A 25,086-nucleotide genomic window follows, 5' to 3' on the forward strand; every position below is an offset into this window, starting at 1 on the left:
TCCACAGGCTGAGCCAGGGCCGCCGCGACAGACTCGATAGAGGGCTTGGCCGGATGGATTAAGGCCTTCACCACCTTAGGTGCGCTCACCGCCTTATCCTTGAGGGGGCGGGGACAGTGCCTCGCTCCCCCTCCGCCTTCGAGCTCGACCGGGGCCTCTCTATGAGCCTCGCCGGGTGCTCGGCCTTCCTCTTACCCGACCCGGAGCGTTGGCTCGCGGTTGATGGTGCCGGGGAGGGTGCGCCCAGCCTGGCGCCCGTAGAGCCCGACCGTTCGGCGCTCCCGGTGCCAGCGGACTCGGGGTGCTTGGCCTTATGTTGGACCCCCGTCGCCGGGGCGTCCTCAAAGGTCTTAGAAGACCGCTCGGATTTCTTCGTCTTCTTCTCGCCTGACGGGTTCTTCCCTTCCAGCCAGTAGGCGAGACGTTGATGGCGGTCCTTCATGGTCCGCTCCGACATATTGCCGCAAAACGCACAGTCCTTCTCCACGTGCGTCTTGTCCTCATGTAAGCAGTAGAGACAAAAGGAGTGTTCGTCCTCCTTAAAGACGTTCTGCAGCTGGCATCCAGGGCAGATCCTGAACAGCTTTCCGGGCGTCGAGCTTCCCTTCTCCTGGGCCATGTCCGGGCCTGAGAAACTTCTGGAGTCCTCCAAAAGCGTAGCTCGACGAGATCTTCACCCTTGAGGGGCGCAGACGAATCCGACACGGGTCCCCGTTGATCGGATGGAGAGTCGGTGGAGCTTGAGGCTCTTTTGACCGAAAAAACAAAGTTTTTTGAGAAAAAACGTGAAAAAAATAGCACTAACGCTCGAGAGCAATAGCACGAGGATCCCAACGCATGAACGTGCGGTAAAAATCTGAAGATGGCTGCCAGAGGCGGTGCTTAGGTAGAGGGCAGTCATTGGCTGTGGTCAGTATGACGCAGAGACCAGTGATTGGTTATTACTACGAAAGACAGATCAGAAACGAAACTGATACTGGTTTTTTCTTTACTGAGGATTCCCAGCCTGACGACGGGGAATATTCATGAGCATGTGAATCCATGCCAGACCCCATGCTGGAGAAGATGGCGTTCCCCGGGAACATGTGTTTGAGAGCCCACTTCCAAATGTTCTGGGACAGTTTGGACAGCCCTGGAGAGTGAGTGCCCCCTTGTTTGTTCAGATAGTACATGGCTGAGGTCCTGTCTGTGAGGATCAGGACCGTCTTTCCCTGCAGTTGTGTCCGGAAAGCTTTTAGTGCTTTGAACACTGCCAACAGTCTATTTATTTTCGATTTTTTAAAAATAATTTATACATGCTATGTTTAAGCATAAGTGTAAAATATGAATAACCCGGAAGAAGACTGCGCCCAATTTTCAAAGAGGTTGTTTTATTTTCAAAGTGCCCTTAAGTGATGACACGTGACCTTTTTCAAATCAGGGCTATTAGTCAGTCATAGCACCATAGGTCATAACAAAAAACATTTTTTCATGTTAAGCATATAATATAATCAAACAGCCTCATAGATAGGCGAGTTAAAAAAAAAAAATTCAAAATGTGAACCATACTTGTAGGGATCTAACCCGTTTATTGTGGAGGATTAATTCCAAATGTAATAGGGGCACTAGAGAAATCCAAGGTAATAAACCTTATAGTTACTATGAGATTTTCAATTAACACATTTGTTGACTTATAACAATTATCAAAAACACTACCTAACAAGTGTCTTGTACTGATCTCTCTCATAAACCCCTTCTTTTACCACCCCCTTTCCCCAACCCACTTATTGTCTGGCTTTTATTTTGATTTATATTTTGACTTTTATGTATATGTTTTTGTTCATTTAATCTCATTTGAAACACTTTGGTTCACATTCTTTTTTTTAACTCGCCTATCTATTACGATGTCTGATTATATTATATGCTTAACATTCCGGGTTATTCATACTTTATACTTATGTTCAAAAGGGTTTTTCCTTGGCTAAACCCAGAATCTGGTGAGACGCGACCACTTGCACCTAACGAATCCCGTTTGAAAAACAACTAATCTCAAAAAAGCTGATGTCGCCATGTTAGACCAAACCGCTGCAGCCTATGTTTAAGCATGTTTGAATTTTTTAACCATTAACTTTGTAACATACTTTGAATAATATTCATTATATATTAACATTACAATAGGAATATTGCTAAAGTAGTTTACATATTAACTATACAGTTTAAATAAATATTTATTGTAAATATAACAATGCTAATAAATAAAAAATAAATACTAAATAGGTAGCAGTCTTTTTTAACTTTGAACAATCAGTTTACGTTTTCTCCACTAGATGGCGCCATTATATTACAAATGCGAATGTGCATTTGGTTGATATTTGTTATCTATTTGTACGTAAGGTAGCTAAAGTCTACGTAAGCGTGGGCGCCATTTTTAAAGTCCATTCTGGAAGCGTTTCCGTCATGTTTGGGTCTGTGTCTTCGTTCCTGGTTCTTTGGGTTTTGGATGTTTTTTTATCAGATTTCATGGATGCATTGGATTTTTTCTCTGGATTTCATGTATGTCTGTGATATTCGATGGGCGTTCCTTGTTTAAGAATTGATTTGTATATGTCTGGTGGGCATAGGTCGTCGGGGGACCCCGAGTTATTGCTTTCATTCACCAGTTTGACGAATGTCTTCACTGATATTTCTGGAAAGCTTTGTAGTTAGTTTGGGTGCTCCTCCCGGGTGTAGGTTGGGGTTGTGTTTAGATCAGACGGTCTGCTTTGAATGGTTTGTTGGATGTTGATTTTGTTTTTGAAGTGGTCTGCAAGATCGTTGCAGAGTTTTGCGGACTGAGTTGGTGTGTTGTTACATCCCGGAGGGTTTTTGATTTTGAAGAGCCTTTTTTGGGGTGTTTGGTGCTTCGAAGATTCGGTTGTCGTAGTGTTTTGTATTTTCTTTTTGTAAGCCCGGTTGTGTTGTAGGAATTTCAGTTTGTTCGCCGCGTCGTTTGTTTTCTCCAATCAAGTTCTAGTCTTCAGTTTTTTCTTATCATGGTGCAAAGTAGTGGGGTGAACCATTTTGCCATAGACCGTTTATTAGAAGAAGCAAAGGGTTTTTCTTTGGCGATGTTGTCTATAGTAGTTATGATCCAGGAATGCAGCAAGGTAACACTTTTTTTTCACCCAAGAACTAGCTCCCTTCATCACCTCCTGAATCAACGCCTCATTTAACACCAGCATCGTCCCTAACAACCTGAAAGACGCCTGGGTTCTCCCATTACTTAAGAAACCATCTCTAGACCTGGGTATCTCTACCAACTAAGAGACCCATCACTACTGTCCCCTTTCTTCTAAAAAAACCTGGACAGAGCAGCCTATCTGCAGATCCAGGACCACCTAGAAACCAACAACCTCTTGGTCTAAGACAATCAGGCGTCAGACCTAGGCATGGGACGGAGACCGTCCTTGATTGACCTGAAGACACAAACAGAAGAACTCAAAGACAAAGGCACGTTGGCCCTCCTCCTATTGCTAGAGTTGTCGGCAGCATTTGACTTGGTAAATTACCAAGTTCTATGTAACCATCTTATCTCCGCAGCACACTTCTCAGACAACGCTACTGCGTGGATCAGAGCATTTCTGGAGAACAGATCCATGAGGGTCTTCTCCCTCTCAGCCTCTGCCGAACGGGCACCAGTCTTGTACGGAATCCCCCAAGGCTCATGCGTAGCCCCAACACTTTACATGGTCACAAAACCCCTCTTCGATATCCTCAATCATTTGGGTGTCCCCTACACTAACTATGCAGATGACACCCAAATACTCTTTCACATCACCGGCGAACACAAAGTAGACTCTTAAGCACTCAATAGCATCTACTCTGTCATCCAGGCCTGGATGGATGAACATGGACGCTGTCTTAACGACGATATGACAGACCTACTCCTCCTTGGTTCACAACATAGACTCAACAAGTTAGATCCCAACTTTGACTCCACCATAGATGGCAATACCATCAAGGTATCCAAGGACGCAAAAACTCTTGGCATATACCTAGACTCCACTCTAACCCTAGACGGACAAACCAACGCAATAACCTCCACAACGGTCTGTACTTGCAAATTAATCCCTGCATGCCGTCCATTCCTTACCACCAACAACTGCACCACTACAGTCCGAGCACTAGACCTGTCAAAACTCGTCCTGACAGGGAATATTCATGAGCATGTGAATCCATGCCAGACCCCATGCTGGAGAACTGGATGTAGCTCCCGTCCATCCCACTCTTAAGACTAGACCAACTAACATACCCATAGAGAGAGAGAGAGACTGTTCCACCCCCAACAGGATACATCTCTTCACTAAAACTCCCCAACATGCCCTCCAAAAAAACAAGGCAGGTATTTGATTTCTGTTGCCTTGGCATTGTGATGTGAAGAAGCTACAAAGAAATGTGGTAATACGCAAAGAGGTACAAGATCCTTACCTGATTCCATTGAATTATTCGAATAAGCACAGGCGATGCTGCAGAAGATCCAATGGTGGAGATCAAGGAACATCATCACTAAAGTGACGAAACGAGCAACAATGCACTCAGACTGCTGATGCTTTTTTAATGAGCATTGCAACCAAACATCAAGAGGATCGTGTTCGCATCAGGATTTTCAGTTCCAAATGATTCTTTTTCAGGTCTACCTAAAAGACAGAAAAAAAACAAGATTTGAAACAATACATTCAACAGAATTTAAGCTGTACAAAATATTTCATATGCCTTCTCATTTTGCCTTACTTTTTTATTGTTACTGTATACCATTTTGCCATATACTCCAAACGACTGCCCCTCTGTTTAGTGACATCTTGCCTTTTGGCAATCTCCCAGCACTTTCAGGGAGGAAATGGCCATTTACATTCAAGCCCTGCACAGGAATCCCGGTCAGTGCTTCAAGTGACCAAACTTGTGATTTGGACTGTCCAGGATCAGTCAGCCTCCACATATTTAAAACGTGCAGGTTCCTACCATAGCTGAGCTGGTGTTTCCCCCTGCCAGAATTTGGGATAAAGGAGGCCATTCGTAATCACTGATCCAAGCATTACATACTGAAGGACTACCAGAAAACTACTAGAGGAATATTGTTTTAACAAGCATTGACTCAAGCCAGCCACCATGTTGCAGACTGCTGCCTTCAACTGTCTGAAAACTTGGACTGCTGTGAACAACCAGTCTGAGGCCCTGCTCTGCATTCATCACCTCCTTCAAATCAGAAGCGCCAACTAGTCTACAAACGGCTAGCAGCCACCTGGATCTGGAAAAAAACTGCTGCATGGGCAGCAGCTAGCTGTGCTGTAGAATCAAAAAGCCACCATTTGCTGGGGTTACTGCTTCAAATCTGCAACCCAGAACAGTGAGCCCCATTACCCAGCAATTCCTCATTACCAAGAGTATTGTTCACTCCATTTGGGGCCGGAGGGGTGGGGGGATCCTACATGTTCCGAAGCAAGAAAACAACTATGAACCTTTCTTGGATTCTGTTCTACACTGACTTTTAAACCTTTATGAGCCACATGTCAAGTCCATTGTGTCCCTTGGTTGAATAACAGATGTTAGCAGTCAAGCTGCTTAACCTACCTGTTGGACTAGACAAACGACTAGAAGCAGAAAAGAACTGGCATCCCAGCGCTTGGAATTGAAAATTGGATGTACATACAAATTAACAGGCGCTGGCTGCAGGCGGTTGTGTCAGGTGTGGAACTTCTGCTCACAGTTCCACAAAACTAAGACAATAGAATTACAGAGATGACATGCATTACTCACCGTAATAATATTTCTGATGATTGGATCTTCTTGGATTCATATGCTGTGCATATCGTCCGACATCCAGTGGTAACCGCGGAGTATTGCATCTCGTCTTTCGGGGACCGAAAGGGGACGTCGGCATAGGCGTGTCTAACACTATCCCTATCGTGACGTGTGTAGTACCCAAAATCCCTCACGCGCCGAGGTCCCTCCAATTGTATTTTTTCAGCCATGAGGGAGCCCAAGGCTATAGTGAGTGAGTACATAAAGAGAGAAAGTAGTAAGACGTCTATGTTCCTTTCACCTCGAGCGGGGAGGTAGGGAGGGCGCATGTGAATCTAAGCAGATACAATCATCAGAAATGCCATTACGGTGAGTAATGCATGTCTTCTGATGCTTGTTAATCTGCTTAGAATCACATGCTGTGCATAGACTAGTGAGCAGTACACGGAGTTGGAGGTGGGTTGTGAGAAGGACGGGTAGAGAACAGATGTCTTAGTACCGCTTGTCCCACCTGAGAATCAGACCTAGAATGTGTGTCTAGGCAATAGTGTTTTGTAAAGGTGTGTACAGAACTCCAGGTTGCCGCTTTGCAAATGGACTCAAGAGGAACATTTGCAATGAATGCTATGGATGCCCCAGTGCCTCGAGTAGAGTGTGCTCTAGGCTTGAAGCAGTCCTCTAGATAAGGTGCGTATCGTGCTTATTTACGCATCTAATTATGGGAAATACAGATGATTTTTCTTTCTACTGCGTACCATGTACGCTGTGTTTATTAATTAAAAAGAGCATACTTTCCACCACTAGATGGCACTGTAGCAAGCTCCTGCCTTGAGGCAGGCAGGCCCTTCCCTTGCCAGTCTCTCTGAGACATGTATCCTAATCCAGGGCTCAAACCACTCCCTCGGCCCTGGAAGACCTTTCCAGAAACGCACGTGTCCTTCGGCTACGTTTTTTCATTTGCAGAGTAAGATGAGAGAGGAGGCCACAAACGCGGTGACACCAGCCAGGTAAGCAACCCACCCTTCTGCTGCAGGCACTTTTCAATGTCATTTTGTATTTTCTGTCTGACAGCCCGGACCGCTATCTGATCGAATCTCGCATGGTCCGGGCTGTCAGAGAGAAATAAAACCGCAATTGAAACCAGCTCAAACTATTTTGTTTCTTCCAAAGCAAATCCATCTGCTCGGGTCGGATGATCAAGCAACTGCCCGTTTCCCAGAGTCACAGTCCCCGTGAGACACAGGCTGTGTCCCCTGATAAACTCCACCACAGTGTTGTCGACGCAGCCTGTGTGTCTCGGGGGGTCTGTGACTCTGGGAAACACGTTTCCTTTGTCATCAGCAGCATAGCCCACCCCCTCGCCCTGTGACTCTGTTTCCCCCAGGCCCCCCATTACCGTGTCATGCCTCCTCTCCCTCCCCCGTGACTATCTCTGTGCCCCCATGCCCCCCGTTATGTGTCATGCCTCCCCTCCCTCCCCCCGTGACTGTCTGTGCCCCCTTGCCCCGTTACGTGTCATGCCTCCCCTCCCTCCCCCCACCCCCGTGACTGTCTCTGTGCCCCCTTGCCCCGTTACGTGTCATGCCTCCCCCCACCCCCCATGACTGTCTGTGCTCCCTTGCCCCCATTACGTGTCATGCCTCCCCTCCCTCCCCGACTGTCTGTGCCCCCTTGCCCCGTTACGTGTCATGCCTGCCCTCCCTCCGCGACTGTCTCTGTGCCCCCTTGCCCCCCGTTACGTGTCATGCCTGCCCTCCCTCCCGCCGCCCCCGTGACTGTCTCTGCCCCCATGCCCCCTGTTACCGTGTCATGCACCCCCAACCCCCGTGACTGTCTGTGCCCTCTTGCCCTCCCCGTTACGTGTCATGCCTGCCCTCCCCCGCGACTGTCTCTGCCCCCATGCCCCCGTTACCGTGTCATGTCCCCCGCAGCCCCCCTTGACTGTCTGTGTCCCCATGCCCCCCGTTACCGTGTGTCATGCGCACAACTTATTTTTTGGTGTGTTTTTATAGCGCTGAAAATAAAGTGGCTAAATCAGGATATTTTTCTTTTGCATCATATCGTTTTCCATTCAGGATATGGAAAATAAAAGGTACAGTGATATTATTTTGCCCCAACCTGCTGCTATAAGGATTTACATGTTGTCATGATGCTTTACTATGCAATTTGGGTATTTTGCAAGTAAACTCTATAGGACAGTATTTTTAAAGGTCTTGACACCCAAAACTTAAATATTTGTAAGTATGGAATGGAAGAAAGTGGCCATGCCCAAATTGAAAGAGTGGGTTAAAATCCCTGCTTCGCTGTTTAGCTTAAGTGTGTGATCCTGGGCAAATATTGTAATCTCACCCCAACTTCAACTGCAAAAAATGCAGTGCTTATGAATGATTACGTGTACACCCTTACTACAATAGGACAGTTTTAATAAGTGTAGGGTCACATTGGTGTACGCGGGTGCTCCTCTGCTAGTAGCTCCAATACTGCCGCATGGAAATGCATTATTTTACAGGTTTTCATAAGCTAATAAAAAAAAAAGAAATGCATTATTGCTGCACTGGCCCGCCTCCAATCTCGTAACACTGGATTTCACAGGCAGACAGTCCCACCAGCCAGTCAGTGCACCAGAAATTCTAGTATAGCAGACTGTGGTAGAACCAACATTACATTTTCTCCCCTGTTGCTCCCAGCAACTGAAGTGGTTTGGGCCGTCCAGAGTACTGCCCCCCACTCTGCAATGTCCCCGTTATGCTATGATATTGAGTCTTTCATTGCACACCATCTGCCATTTGGACACTTTCTAGGACCTTCAAGATCTGCAAGAAGTGGGTGTTTCAGACTTAAAAGATTGAGTTAACTGATTGTAACATTGAAGCTGCACTAGAATAGTCTCATTACAAGTAAGAAGTTAAATGCCCTTACACAAGTAAGTTTGCCACCCCTCCACCGTCTCTGAAGTTAGTGCTTCTCCCAACATTTGAAGGGTTAGCCCTGTCTAAATTGTACCCCAGGTGCACCCCTGGATGTGTGCACTTGTACTCACAAGTTATTTCATGGCAGAATATTTTCTGCAAGTGTAATAAAATGGTTAAAGGCAAGCCAGACAACTTTGAGCTACAACTTTTTTTGTCTATGGGTCTGATTTCACATATGCACTGGCGGGCCGCCCTCCATTAGGAAAGTCTTTGTGCCTCGCGGGCCGGACAAAAGAGCATGGCGGGCCGCAACTGGCCCGCGGGCCGTATGTTGTGCACCCATGGTCTATAACATCCACGTTGGACGTTTGGTTATCCGAAGTACCCCCGTCACTTTCAGCTGGTGTGGCGGTGGGGGAGCGGGGGCTCCACGCGTAACATACCGTACACGGCCCACCGCTTTACACAGCGCTCCTTAAAGATCTTAGGCCAAAGGAGTTTGCACGCTGCACGCCGCTTCTCGTCGTGCTCTAGGGGGAGACAAGCGTTACACGTCTTGTGTTCGTCCTTCCAAGGATATCTGACCCTACACTTAGGGAAGAATCTAACAGGAGTCCTTTCCATAGCAAAAGGGAAGGACGAACAGACCGCAAGGGAAAAGAGGGGAAAGGACGAAAGACATACTCAACAATATGGCCACCCTGTCCCCACTCTCCCTACTGTATAGGCCGGCCAGAGGGCCCGACCACGTGGACAATCCGGCCGCCGGATCTTAGGTGCCAAAATCCACAGCCGTAGACGATTCTCCCGTAGTCTTCGTCGAAGATTTAGTCATTGGCGAAGTGACTTAACGGGGAATAACCGACAATTCGGGAAAAGATAAACAATGTATCCAGTAAGAGCTCCGCTATAGGGCGACCAGTTATCTGGGTGGAAAAAAATAATCTGGGGCCTCGGCACGAGAGGGATTTTGGGTACTACACACGTCACTATAGGAATAGTGTTACAGACAAGCCTATGCCGACGTCCCCTTTTGGTCCCCGAAAGACAAGATGCAATACTCCGCGGTTACCACTGGATGTCATGCACAGCATGTGATTCTAAGCAGATTAACAAGCATCAGAAACAACCACACTGCGCCAATGGGCCCACAATATTACATTTAATTTAAGCAATTTGACAAGGCGAAACAACTTGTGAACCAGCCAACACGTGTTTCGAGCGCTGCTCTTTCTCAAGGCTTAAGTTCCTGCATCAAACCATTTCAATGTAGTGTATTCGTAGACAAGGAACTTACTTACCTGTAACTTGTTCTCCAGCATGGCTCTGGCATGGATTCACATGCTCATGAATATTCCCCGTCAGGCTGGGAATCCTCGGTAAAGAAAAAATCAGTCTCAGTTTCGTTTCTGATGTCTTTCTTAGTAGTAACCAATCACTGGTTTCTGGGTCATACTGCCCCCAGCCAATGACTGCCCTCTCCCTAAGCCCAGCCCCTGGCAGCCATCCTCAGATTTGGTAGCACGTAAAGTGGCAGTATGACCAAGTGAAGAGCTGCAATGGGGTAGGAGGGAGGGTTCGCATGTGAATCCATGCCAGACCCATGCTGGAGAACAACAGTTAGAGGTAAGTAACTTGTTCCTTATCCAGCATGGGGTCTGGCATGGATTCACATACTCATGAATATAAGAATACATAGCAGTACACATGCACAACCACAGGAGGTGGCAAGGCTCAACATTAAGCATTACATAAACTCAGCATTAAGCAACTCTTACCTCCTCACCAGGCCCACCTTCAGGCGAACAGGTTGCGCAGCACTGCTTGGCCGACTCTGGACTCCTCCCTGGAATCCCGGTCGACGCAGTAAAATTTCGTGAAGGTGTGCGTCGACCTCCACGTAGCAGCCCTGCAGATGTCCAGCAGGGGCACACCAGACAAGAACGCCGTGGTAGCAGCGATCGCTCTGGTCGAATGGGCTCTCGGACAGCCGGACAACGGTCGGTTTGCCAACCGGTGACAGTGCATGATGCAGCAGGAGAGCCATCTGGAAATGGAAGCCTTCGAGAGGGCCTTCCCTTTGTTCACAGGTCCAAAGTTCACAAACAGCTGTGATGTCTTCCGAAAACTCTCTGTGCGGTCCACGTAGAACTTCAGCGCTCTAGCTACATCCAGCAAGTGCAAAGTCATCTCGGCCGGCGACGAAGGCAACGGGAAGGAAACTGGTAACACCAAGGGCTCATTGAGATGGAAGTCCAACGGCACCTTGGGCATAAAGGAGGGGTGCGTCCTCAGCACCACCCTCGTATCGTGAAAAGTCAAGTATGAAGGCTTGCAGGATAGGGCCTGGATCTCTCCACTTGTCGTGCCGAGGTCTTCCATGACAGGAACTTCAACGGTGCCGAATGGCGCCCCCATGAGCCCGGTCAGCACCACGTTGAGCTCCCACGCCGGGGCCGGAGCCTTCACCGGCGGAAACGATCGACACAGTCCTTTCATAAATTCCTTCACCAGGCGATGAGACCACAGGGAATTGCTGCCAGATGTATCTTGATGGAAGCATGCGCTAGTCCCGCCTTGGCCAGCGACAGTAGGTACGGTAGCACTTGAGAGGCCGTAATCGTTAGAGGGTTAATCATCTGTGCACGACACCAGACAGAAAACTTCTTCCACTTGTGTCCGTAGCACTTGAGAGTTGAGGACGCCCTGGCTTTTGCAAGCACCTCTTTGCATTCCGCCGGGATATCGTACCCTCCAAACTCTAGTGCTGCAGGAGCCAGGCCTGCAAGTTCAGCGACTCCGGGTCGTGATGAAGGATGGCGCCTCCTTCTCTGGAGAGAAAATCTCTGTCCGTCGACAGCTTGACTGGTGGGGACGCTGACAAGTCCAGAAGGTCCGGGAACCAGATCTGTCGCGGCCACGCCGGTGCAACGAGGATCATCCTGCACCGGGACCTCTTGAGTTGGTTTATGAGTCGGAGCAGCAACGGAGGGAACGCATACAGGAACAGGCCGTCCCAGGGGAGCGAGAAAGAATCGCCCATGCTGCGCGGCTGGGGAAACCTGCTGGCGAACCTCTGGCACTTGGAGTTTGTCGCCGTCACGAAAAGGTCGATCTGGGATTTGCCTCATCGCTGGAAGAGTCGATCCACATGATCCTGGCGTAGTTCCCACTCGTGGCACGAGCGCAGCTCCCTGCTGAGTGAGTCAGCGATGGTGTTTTTTATCCCTGCTAGATGAAAGGGTACCAGAAACATCCCCTGGACAACGGCTCAATGCCACAGATCATGGGCTTCCTTGGATAGGGCTGGGGATCTTGTTCCTCCCTGCTTCCAGATGTAGAACATCGTGTTGGTGTTGTCGGTGAAGATCCTCACCACCTTGCCCTTGAGGAACGGGAGGAACAACCTGAGGGCCCAGGACACTGCTCGGATGTTGATGTGGAGCGGCCTCTTCTCTGGGAGCCAAAGGCCTCTTGTGTGAAGATCTCCGGTGTGCGCTCCCCACCCCTCCAGGGAGGCATCCGCCGTCGCAGTCACCTGGTGTGCTGGGGTCTGAAAGTCTGTGCCCGCTGCGAGATGCACGCGGGTGCCCCACCACCGAATTGCTTGGCGGAAATCCTCGTTGAGCGAAATCTTGTCCTCGAAACTGCCCGCCGCTTGCATCCAACGGGCGTCGAGGATCTCCTGTAGAGGACGCATCCGAAGCCTGCACAGGCGCACCAGATAGATGCATGAGGACATCATCCCCAGAAGGGACTTGATGGACCTCAGAATGACCACGTCTGTGGCCAGCAGACGCTGCACCTTGCCCAGGATGGCCTTCGTCCTTTCCTCCGACGGCGAGGCCAATTGCGCTACTGTATCAAGCTTCGCTCCCAGAAACAGGGCAACCTGCGACGGAACCATGTGGGATTTGGGGAAGTTGATGGAGAATCCCAGGTCCGTGAGCAGCCGGACAGTCTTCGCTGTGTGTTCGACGGCGCGTTCCCTTGTTCATGCTCGGATGAGCCAATCGTCCAGGTAGTGGTAGATGTGGATCCCCTGAAGGCAAGCCGCACTGCCACTGGTGCTAGGCCCTTGGTGAATACCCTGGGCACCGACTTCAATCCGAATGGGAGGGCCTTGAACTGGTAGCGCCGTCCTTGACTTCGAATCTGAGAAACTTCGGTGTCCTTTTAGAATGGGGATGTGAAAGTATGCATCTTCCAAATCCGACGACGATAGGAAGTCGCCTTCCTCCAGCTGGCCCAGCACGTGCTGGAGGGTGACCATCCGGAACTTCTGTGCCTTGATGTATTTGTTTAGTCGACGCAGTTCCAGGATGGGACTCCTTTCTGATGAGGAAGTATTTTGAGTATACTCCGGAGCCTCTTTGGGACGAGCTTGATGGCTCCTTTCTTGAGCATCGCCCTTACCTCTAACAGCAGTTGAGGGACGTGGTTTTCCTTCCTGGCCACGGGAGGAATGCAGGGGCACTTCTTTAGAAATTCGAAAGTGTGCCCGTGGGCCAGGGTATCCAGCACCCAACGGTCGGTGGAGATGGACTCCCACACGCTGATGAAATTCGTCAGCTGGCCTCCCACCTGGGTGCTCCGGTGGGGGCCCGACGCAACGGCCGGTTCAGTCTTGCTTGGTGGTGGCCTTGCCGCCTTTACCTCCCAGGTGACGACGTCGAGATCCACCTGACTTGCCTCGTCCCCGGTAGGCTTCTTGCGACGAGGAGCAGGCCGCCTGACGATATGTTGAGGAGCCGCTGCCGAATCCTCTGGAGGCACCTTGCTTGCCTCCGGAGTTCCGAAAGGGCGGCCGTCGTTGCTGCAGAACTCCCAAGGACCGGGCCGTATCTGTGTCGGTCTTGATGGCCTGCAGTGACTCATCCACTGTCTTCGCAAACAGATCGTTCCCATCGAAGGGCATGTCCAAAACCTTGGCTTGCACGTCTTGGCGGAAATCCGTTGCCTTGAGCCACCCCCGCTGTCGAAGCCAAACGCTGTTGTCCAACTGGCGGAAACCGGTGTCGGCAATGTCCGTGGCTACCGTTATGGTGTGGTCCGACGCCACCTCTACTTCCTGCAGGATCGCCAGGGCCTCTGCCCTCTTGTTGTCCGGTAGGAAGTCCAGCAGGGGGCCGATCTTGTACCACAACTCCCTGTCGTAGCGGGCCACAATCGCTAGGGCGTTGGCCGCCTTAATCGTCGTCGCCGCCAACGAGATGACTTGTCGCCCCATGGCGTCCAGTTTCTTTCCCTCGCCGTCCGGTGGGGAAGTCAAAGTTGAGGCCGATGCCCCCGCCGCTTTCTTTTTGGCTGCCGCCGAGATGACTGAATCCGGGGGTCGGTTGTGCCCTAAGGCACAAAGGGACGGCATCGGGTACCCGGTACTTCTTCTCGTACCGGTCCCTCTTGGCAGGTGTCGTGGAAGCGTTCTTCAGAAGAGCAAGTCCCTCGTCCCAGATGTCATCCAGCAACGGCACCGCGAGGACCATCTTCCTTTTGGCCTCACGCCGTTGGTAAAGGAATCCTTCCTTCTGTTCTTCGGGGCAGAGCTGGAAAAGCTCGGATGCCCTGGCAATCATGCCTTGGAAGGAGCCAATTTCGTCAGGCGGGGAGGCCAGAGGAGGTGGTGATGGGAGTTCCATCCCATCATCACCACCGTCGTCATCCGTCTCTATCGTGGCTGTATCTGTTTCCATGTCATCCCCCGGGATAGGGGAAGGAGACAAAGGCTGAGAAGGCCGAGAGGGCTGGAAGGGTGGGGTGGATGAACTCTCCTCCTATGTTTGGAGGGCTTCCCGATGGGCCCGGTTCTGCTGGGTCGTCCGTTGGGGGTAGGGGAAATCTCGTCCTCATCTCCGTGCATAAGGTTTGGATTGCCATCAAAATGGCCACCGAGTTGTCCTGTGGCTCGGGTTGCGACGGGCCCGATGGTTGCTCTTCCTCCACGGGAGCCTCGTCGGCGCCACCGTCACTTTCTTTGCCGTCCTCGTCGGAATTCCTCCCGTGGGACGGGGCCTCCTCAAACTTCCTGCTGGGGCCCTCCACGACTTCCACCAGCTCCTCCTCGGAGCCTGTGTCCGTGTCCGTAACGGCCACCGCCCACCCCCACCCCCTCTTTTTCCACCAGGGTCTTCACGAGGGTCTTCTAGATGGGCTGAAAAGAGGATTCTCTCCGCGGTGGCAGGGAAACTCTGGGCCCTGAGGTCGCCTCCACTGGGGTTGCCTCCACAGGCTTCGCCAGGGCCGTTGCGACTACCTCGACAGAGGCCTTAGCCGGGTGAATGAAGGCCTTCACCACCTTCGTGCTTGAGGCCTTCACCTTGGGGAGGAGGGTCACCGCCTCGCACCCCCTCGGCTGGTTCCTTCGAGATCGACCGGGGTCTCTCCAGAAGCTAAGCCAGGTTCTCGGACGTTCTCTTCCCCGAGCCAGAGCGTTGGCTCGTGGTTGATCGCACCGGTGATGGTGCACCCTGCCTGGCAGCTAAGGAGCCCGACCGTTCGGCGCTCCCGGTTCCCACGGACTCGCAGCGTTTTGCCTGCTGTTGGGCCCCCGTCACTGGAGCGCCCTCACAGGACTTAGAAGACTGCTCGGACTTCTTCTCACCTGCTAGGTTCTTAACTTCCAGCCAGTTGGCGAGACGGGTCCGACGATCCCTCATAGTCCGATCCGTCATGTTCATGCAAAACGCACAGTCCTTCTCCACGTGCGTTTTGTCTCTGTGAAGGCAGTAGAGGCATCTCGAATGCTCGTCCTCCTTGAACACATTATGTAATCCGCATCCAGGGCAGTTCCTAATCAGCTTGGATCTGGGTGTCGAGCTTCCTTTCTCCTGGGCCATGTCCACGAGGTAGGCCTCAGAAACTTCTGGAATCCTCCAAGAAGCGCAACTCGACGAAAACTTCGCCCTTCGGGGCGTAGAAGATACCAAAACGGGTTCTCGTTGATCGGAAGTAGAAACGGTGGAGCTTAAGGCTCGATTGACCGACAAAAATGAGAAATCGCTTGAAAAAACGCAAAACGCAGTAAAAGCTCGAGAGCTATAGCACGAGGACTCCCAACACTTGAACGTGCGGTAAAAATCTGAGGATAGCTGCCAGGGGCGGGGCTTAGAGAGAGGGAAGTCATTGGCTGGGGGGCAGTATGACCTAGAGACCAGTGATTGGTTAATACTAACAAAGACAGATCAGAAACAAAACTTACTGATTTTTTTCTTTACAGAGGATTCCCAGTCGGACGACGGGGAATATTCATGAGCATGTGAATCCATGCCAGACCCCATGCTGGAGAAAGTAAGGTTGATTACCCAGAGACTTAGGGCCCGATTCATGGAAGAGTTTTATAATGGCTCAACCCACCGGTTTCAATATTGTCTTCAATAACGGTGAATGTGCACTCAATGCGACCTGTTTGAAACAAATACAATGCCATTAGCAGCCGGGCCCTTAATCAGGGGTGCCAATAGCAATAACCAGCTACACAGGGCTGTATCAGGTGGTAACTTCCCACTGACCCTTGTTAAAGGACCTCATGTTAACACCAAGTACAGCCCAGGGAGCCAGTTATTACTGCTAAAGGAACTAATATTTAAGCTAAAATAAATATTTCTATCACATCCATCATTGTGTTGAACATGGTCCATCTTAAAAACGTGCAGAGCAGTGGCGGTCTCCCAGCCCATCAGAAGGCTTGGAATGAGCTCTTTCCCTCACAGTAAAGCCCCTACTCCGAGCCTCAGAAGTGAGAGACTGCCATCTTTCCCCGTCAGGAATTAATATAAGTGCGCCCCTGGCCCCACGCTCCCCTTTTCCCCCACCCCCAACTTCAACCGTGCCATTTCTCAACTTAAAAAAATAAATAATCAAAACTAAACTATTACCATCCCCGGAAGCAAGCTGGGATGCTCATAGTAATAACCCCCTCTGTGCGGGGAGCTTTGCTGGGACAGGTAATGTTAGATAGACTCCCATAGCAGTATGATGGAGGTGGGCACAGAGAATGTTTTCATTGACTCTGTGCACGAAAGCTTTCCCAAACCTCACCACCTACCCCGATGCAGAACCTAGACAGTAATGTTTTGTGAAGGTATGAAGAGAGTGAAGTAGCTCCACCTCTGGTAGAGTGTGCCCTTAAACTCACAGGGACGTCCAGACCCACTAAATTGCAGCATTCAGATATGCAAAGGATAAACCAGCGGGATACAGTTTGCTTCGTTACCACTAAACCTAGCGTGTGACCAGCATATCCCACAAACAGTTGGTAATTTTGTCTAAGTTTCACCATTCTATTGATGTAGAAGCTCAAGGCCCTCTTAGGCTCAAGATTAAGCTTCTCATTTATTTTTAGTTCTTATAGTGCGCTACACGCCTATATGCCTCAGAGCGCACACAAATTGACAAAACAAATGTGGTCAGGCAGGAGTAGATCTAGTCCAGAGAAGAAAGCGAAAAGTTTTGATCACTTTCTTGGAGATGGTGAGTGAAGGAGATGATTTAATAAAGAGGGGTAGGGAATTCAATTCTAGCAGAGCCCTGACTTTCGAAGCAAGTACCTCCAAACTTCTCCAGCCGGTAACAAGGTTGGGTTAGGAGAAGGAGTTGCTGGAGCGCAGTATTATCTAAGGCTTTACACACAAGATACATTTTTCCAGGCAGAGAGGTGCGACTGAGTATAGAAATTTAAAAGCAAGAGACAAAGACTTATGTCTCACTCTCTCCTTGAATGGTAACCAATTAAGTTTTCTCCTAAGATCAGAAACATGGTCACCCTTAGCGAGACCAAAGACCGCCCATTCGGTGCATTTCTGTGTAGTCCGTAGATGCTTAAAATTAGCTATAGAAGTGACAATAAGTAGACTGTTACAATAATCCAGGCGGGAGTGGATTAGCAGTGTGGAAAAGAAGGGAGTGGTTTTTAATGTTAAGATAAGGACGGATCTGATGGGAGTTTAATAACAAGTCTGCAAGAGGAACGGACGTTGGGACATGCTTTAGAGACAAGAGTGACACCCAAGGTTTTTACGGTTTTGGAGACAGGAATAATATTGTCCATGATAAACAGAAAATTTAGCATCAATTTTCTGAAGATGGGGCCCTGAGTCAAATATGATCAGCTCAGTTTTACAGTTATTCAGGGCCAGGGAACTGTAGGCCATCTAGTTCTGGATCTCTTGGTAAAGATTATTCACAGTTTAGTATCAGTGTCATAGATACCAGACCATTAAAAAAGGACCTAGCTGTCATCAGCATAATTAGCACACTGGACACCCAAGCCGTCTAGAAGATCCAGAAGTGCTCCAATATAAATGTTGAATAGAATGGGAGCCGGGCATGACCCCTGCTGCACACCGTCGGAGAACAGAAACGGAGGGTCTTCAAACTTAGTAGCGGTCATCCTGGAAGTTCTCGGACCTAGGAAAGAGGTAATCCAATTGGCTGCCCTTTGAGCAGTTGATGTTAAGTAGTCTTTCAAGTAACAGATCGTGATTGATCAAGTCAAAAGCTGCAGAGAGGTCCAGCAACATAAGTAGTGCAGGGTGACCACCAACAATCGCATAAATGTTAGACTTCAGGTTCAGTGGGGCAGTCTCAGTCTGATTTTGAGCCCTAAAGCAAGACTGGTGAATGCCCAAGAGTTTATTAGCCTCTAAACATGTGTGCAATTTTAAGTATGCAGCTCCATCAAGAATTTTGGTCAGAAAAGGTACATTAGTAAGGGGCTGACAGTTTTTAGCATTAGCAGGATCCAAGAAAATCTTTTTCAATAATGGAGTAATCCATGCATTCTTCATCGAAACTGGCACCATACCTTCTGGAAAGGACAGATTAATCACCTTGGTGATCCATGGAGTGAAAGTATCAAGGGCACCTCGCAAGATGTTTGTAGGGCAAGGATCCCCTGCACAATGAATGTCACAGACATCAGGTTCCGAGCAACCTTGAAAACTAAATGTCGGAATAGAAGGCAGAGCAGAGGATTTAAGACTGGTATTGGGTGGGTTTATGTTGTTGGCTTCAAAAAAAAAAAAAAAATAATAATAAAAATTTTAAAAAAAAACTAAAAAAAAGGACGTTGGTTAGCAATGTTAGCAAGATGTTTTAGTCAGGAATTCCTCTTGAATATTTTGACACCAAGTGGTGTCTTTGATAATCGACGGGTAAGGTATAATTTTCTAATTCCTTAAGGATTTTAAAAAGTTCATTAGGAGAGGATTTGTCTTTGCCGATACGCAGAATATAGTCGTTTCCCTTGGCTTTCTTATAGGCATGAGCAGCAACTTTATATTTATTCAAGGTGAGAATATCAGGATTCTTGCACCACTCATGTTCCAAGGCCCTTTTAGTTTTCCTGGCTTATAGGTTGTTAGTAAACAAGGATATCCTTATAGTTTCTAGTTTCACATTTTTTACTTTTTCAGGGGCCAAAATATCAATGCAGGCCTTGATAAAGCTAGTGAAGTGAAGTACTAGGTCTAAAATATTGTCCAAAGGTTCCCTTGGTATCGAGTTTCAGACACCAGAGCAGAGCTTTGGGCAATATATTTTTCAAATCCCAGCAAGTTATCTTGCTCCTAGCATTACTATTCATCGAGAGGAGTGTGGTGGCGGGTAAAAAGGTAGAAAGCACAATCTTTCGCGATAGAAACTTCTGAAACTACCTTTGGAATAAAAGAAGGGTGGACCCCAAATGGAGGATTACAAGACAGAGCTTGCAACTTGCAGTCCATGATGGTCTAAATTTAGCAAGCCAGCACACAGGAAAAAGGGTCAACATTCTTTGCTCTGCACCAGCTGAAAAACTTGTTCCAATGGCAGATGTACAGAGACTTTGTTGCTGGTCTTCTAGCCGAAAGCAAGACCTGCGGGAGATACAAATCTTTGTATCTCAACCTCTGAGAAACCAGGCGGAATGCAACCTCGCCCTTGCGAGAGCAGATCCTCTCTTTGGGGAAGACGAATTGGAGAGCAGATGGACATTTCCAGAAGGTCTGGGTACAACGTCCTCCCGGCCCAATCCGGAGCAATTAGGATCATGGTCTTGTTGAACTTCCTCACTTCTCCTGATGACTTGAGGAATGACGGGGACTGGAGGTAACGCATACCAGAGTTGAAAGTCCCATTCCACTACAAACTCGCCTGCCAGAGCTCCTTCAGAGGATATGACCTGAAGCAGAACAGGTCACACTTCCTGTTGACACTGGACACAAATAGATCCATTTGAGGGATTCCGCATAGGGAAAATCTCTGTAGGATTTCCTGATCTAGCTCGCACTCGTGAGAGACTGTGCTCTGCCTGCTCAGAGTGTCGCCACTGGGTTCTCCTTTCCGGCTAGGTGAACGGCCGAGAGAGAGATTCCTTCCTACAGTGCCCAAAACCAAAGTTGCATTGACTCTCTGCACAGTGGTAGTGACCCAAAACCTTGTTTGTTGAGGTAACGCATGGCCACTGTGTTATGCGTAATTATCAGGATATTCTTCCCCCGTACAGAAAAGCCATCAGCACTAGTCTGATTGTCATCAGCTCCAAAAGGCTGTGTAATTTAGACTCCGATACAGACCAACGGCCGCTGATTTTCAGATCGCTGGTATGGGCTCAATGTGTGAGGGAGGCATCTTTAACTATCAACATGTGCGGTGTGGTTGCCAAAAAGGTTCTCCTTTCAATACATTCCCCTCACAGGCCCACCACAGATCCTTTGTGACCCTGTTCGGGAGAATTTTCAGTTTCTGTACTAATTCCCTTTAACCTTAGAGACCCCAACCCTTTGCTGGAATCTGGGACCTTTATGATTTTAACCTGGAGTGAGTGGGCCTTTTTGCCAGCCCCTCATGCCTTTTCCCTCTTAAAAAAAAAAAAAACAAAAAAAAAAGGAGATGTTGCTTATGTTGTAATGGAGTCTGGTAAACTCCAAAGGCATTTGTTTTTTATATAGACACACATAAGCACCCTGTGTGCAATGCCACTGAGAAGTCCCTTGGCCTCCTCTAAATGTTTAAATACATTTTCTTGTGTGAACTACAGTTCCCAAGACTAGTGGGACAACCTTTGTCTTACTTACCTTTTTCCTTTGTGGGTCCAGCACACCACCTTATGTGGAATGCTGGGGGGTTACATAGTAACTCCTTATCCCACTTCTCATGTAACCTTTTGTTACACTAACTTGAATGGCTGGTGGCATCCATTACTACAGAGTCCCTCTCAAAAGTGCAGCCGCAGAAGGCAGCCATACGTCCTTACATCACCACAACCAAGGTCCAGGAACAAGGGTCTGCATCGCTGCATCATGAAGGAAGCCAGCTGGAACATCTGCTTCGATTCTAAGGTACTGTGGGGTGTTGGCTTTAACCACCTTTAGCCAAATCTAGCTTCCTAGGTTGGGGAGTGCGCCTTTCTATCTTTTTGAATTACTGTAATTCACTTGTGAAGGCCTAACAGCTTGTGGAGCTCATGAAGGCACACTTAAGCTCCTGGCTTGTTCCTAACTCTTTCTAAGAAGACTGCATCAGCACCAGAGCTATCCTATTGACATTGGCTGTCCTGGCTCCCTAAAGGCAACCCTTCTGAACCCTACTGGCTTTGGCAGTGCATGTTCGCTATAAAAGTTAATCGTTTGACACTCTTATTGCTAAGAAAAAGAGTGTTCTATTCTACTCTTAACACTTTTTCCGTGAACCATAAGTGCTACTACTGACCTTGATTGAGGTCACTCCGTGTGCTGGAAATGTTTTAGTACAAAAGAATGTACTCACCTGCATTATTGCTGCTTGAATAACTGGATTCTGAAATTCTACTTGATGCTACTATTAGTTGCTGCATAACCTAGAGGGATATTTTTGCTTTGTGTGTATAAGGTAAATAATTGTAATAAAACTTTCGATTACTGATTCCATTGGACTGCTCTACAGCTCACAGTACCTCTTCCAAGATAGGCCTGGCTGCTCAGCCACTTTATCAGCTTGTGAGGTACAGGCCTATGTTAAATGTTGGGTCACAAATACCAAGCAGATAAGTCTTGTAAAGTCCCACACCAATTGGACTCTACAAAATCTTACCCAACAGCTTGCTGGAGAAAGTCTGTCATTTTGCCAGAGACCTGAGACCAGTGGGCCCTTTGAAGAGACCTCATTCTCAACCGGGCCTCTGGCACCAGAGAAATGCAGGATGCCACGAGACTGAGCAACCTCAGAAAATAGTAGGCTGGTCCACATTGGGCATTCTGAAACCTCATGCCCATCTGCTGAATGTGTTGAGCCCTCACCTCGGGTGGCGAGGAAGCATCCAGGACAGCTACAATGAACTGAAGAATCTCCCCCCTCCTGAGACTTGCTGCCACTACCGCCATTAACTTGGTGAAAATGCTCAGGGGCTGGGGGAAGCAGAGCCCAAATGGCAGAACACTAAACTGAAAATGGGAACTGCCAATGGCGAACTTCGGGTACTTCTTATGCTTGTATTCTATTAGAGTGGTCATTTATAGAGCACCTTTTCCCATTTGTATGGCCTCAACGCGCTTTGTGGTAGGAACGCCCACGGGGACCGCAGTCCAGATATGGAAGAATTTCTAAAAGGAGACAATGTGTGTGTTGTGAGAAACCGGAGGGCTTTCTCACTTATAGACCCCAGGGATTCTTTGTTCAGGTGGCCAGGGCACAGCCATCGCCTTTGGAACCAGACCCGGGGGGTGGACCAGTGCAGGAGGATCACCTGAGCAGGGGGTCCTTGGGGACAGTTGGAGGAATACCCTTGGGAGGGACGCGGTATTTCCCACTTTCCGACAAACCCCTACCTGACTCTTCTTCCATCTTTATAGGTTATGAATTCTGTCCCGTTGCCCGCGCACCAATTCCAACAGGTACTAACAGTAAAGGGAGGCGCAGGAGAAGAAATATATCCCTATCCATAATCCCCACAGTCACTATGGGACATCATCTAAAACCCATTCACCTACAACCACACATCTGCCCCCTTCACCCTGACACTTACAGAAGTTTCCCTCCATCATAAGGGAACACTACAACTCACATACTTCCTCCCCACTGCCTTCTTTCAAAACCACTCAGACGAAGGGGGGGAACAGAGCAATGAAGATTGCCCATAGAAACCAATGTACCAAGGATTCCTATGGGCAGTCTCCATCTTGTCCCATTAACGAGGACCTGCAGGGTCAGGCTTCCCTTTTCAACCACCCACACCGGACTCCAATTAACACTATGTCAGTATAAATGGTGGAGCACTGAGAAACCCTTTGGGTGAGCTGGGTATGCAGTGTGGACCAGAGGAGCTGAAGAGCAAAAGAGTGTTGAAAGAACCATGGAGAGGAGCTGAGGGCCAAGACGCTGATCCTGTATTGTTGAAGGGCTGCAGCAGGGCTGAGGAGCTGTGCCTTCCAAGATCCAGAGAGGGCAGATATCCTGCTGACTCACAGAAGTACTTGTTTCCCCAGGGCCTATGAAGGGAAGCCCAGGTAAACGAGGGGCAGGTGGGAAAACCCTGACCTCGATCCAGAGAGCTCCAGAGAATTTGCTCGCCAGAGCCGTGCTAACTGGGTGAGTCTCGTGGCAAGAGAGGACATTCGGTGAGCGTGTGTGTGGCTATAGCGGGAACCTGAGCTTTGAATTTGAGAAAGAAAGCAGGAAGGCCCATCAAAGGCATTATGGGAGTTGATGTTCTTTTTTTAAATGAAGTGAAATTGAACTGTAAAATAAATTAACAGTCGTCCAGCGGAAAACGAAAGTATGCCCATTCGAAAGACGCTGCACGGTGAAAGGGGTCTGAGCCCGAACGAGGGAGACCCAGAAATTGTGTTTAAAGAGACATTCTTTTGTTAAACCCACAGCTGAAGAGAGACTGATAAGATTGACATGATTCAACAGTTCGCACAAACATTGGAACTGTGTAAAAGCCCGAGAGTACATAAGGCAAAACAAACGCTAAAGAATAAAGCTAGGGGAAGGAAACCCCGAGAAGGTAAAGTGAAACGGTTTGAGCCCGAAAGAGGGGAACCAAGGAAAGAAAATGAAAGTGAGAGACTGGGCCCGGTTGAGGGGGCCTATAGAGACTTAAAAAAAAATGTTGCTTTGGAACTTTTGTGTTTGCGCTGAAGAGCCTGGAACCTGGTGCTGCAAAACGCAGGGGATTGACCTGGACTTGGGGAAAAGGGAGACCCGAGAGGTCAAAACCCTGAACTTTGAGACGGAGTACATGAATGCCAAGCAGGCTCTGGAGGGCCGAGACAGTTACCCCTGGTGTACTCGCATAGCAGAGTGTGCCCATACATCAAGTGCTCTACCGCACTCACGTGTTATACAACGTGTGCAAGATTCTTTTGATGCCATTCTGTCATCCTTTTGTTTCCAACTAACTTTGTTTGTGTTACATTTCCCCATTTCAGTTGTATGGTATTGGAGTGAGGACAGGCAATAGGTTTTCTAGTTTAATTGTTATTCTTTCGGACTAATGACGGACTAGGACGGTTTTCTTTTTATTTAGATGGTAGAGTGTTGTCCCATCTTTAGTGTTAGGGCAAGACAGGAGTTCTTCCAACCCCCTTTTGAAGTAAATAAAACTGGTGATCTGTAGCTTTAGTGTCCTTGTTCTCCTTGTGATACCATGACTTCCTCACAGTGTGCATTTGGCCGAGATTAAAGCTAGGAGGGCTATCAATGCTCCAGTAAGCAGCCTAAGAGGTCAGGCACGTGGGTGGGTGCTGAATGAGACTGAATTTGTTATCGGTTGTCGCTGTATTCTAAATGAATGGCAGAGGTGTCGAGGCAAGTCTGGTGCTTCACTGCAAAGGTCACGTGACCAGGTATACCAAATTTGTCATACTCGCAGCTGTATTCTAGAATGCATGGGTGGAAAGTCACGCCTGCGGCTGGTGTCTACCGAAGTAGTGCGTTTATACATACTGTAAACTCAGCTCATCTTCGTTGTCACGGTGTCCGGTTTGTTGGCATTGTAGGCACGCTAACCCCAAGTCTGCCAGGCAAATAGATGAGTTGTCCTAGAGCATCATCTGGGTGGGAGAGACAAGCTACCATGGAAAATCCAGGCTAATGGGATGCTCTGTGAGCAATTGACTAGCTACAACTAGCGCATCTTGTCGGTGGGGCAAACATGCTACCATGGAAACTAGGCCAATGGGATTTTCTGAGCGCAATGCACACTAAATAAAATGGACACAGCTACTTCATGTCTTCCATGTTCTACAGACACTAACCCAGGTAGTCTAATAATCGCGATATCAAGGACATCTGGCATGTAAATACGGTGCGTTCCAACGGCTAACATTAAGAAGTGCAAGGGGGTTACTGAAGAGTATCATGAGACGACATGGGCGAGCTGAGCCTTGCAAGTGAAATGCTTGAAGTAAACCACATGTGTTGAACCTGCATGTGATTTCCTCCAAGTTGCAGTGCCAGG

This window comes from Ambystoma mexicanum, chromosome 13 (genome assembly GCF_040938575.1).
Source record: "Ambystoma mexicanum isolate Mex_15411 chromosome 13, UKY_AmexF1_1, whole genome shotgun sequence".
NCBI lineage: Eukaryota > Metazoa > Chordata > Amphibia > Caudata > Ambystomatidae > Ambystoma > Ambystoma mexicanum.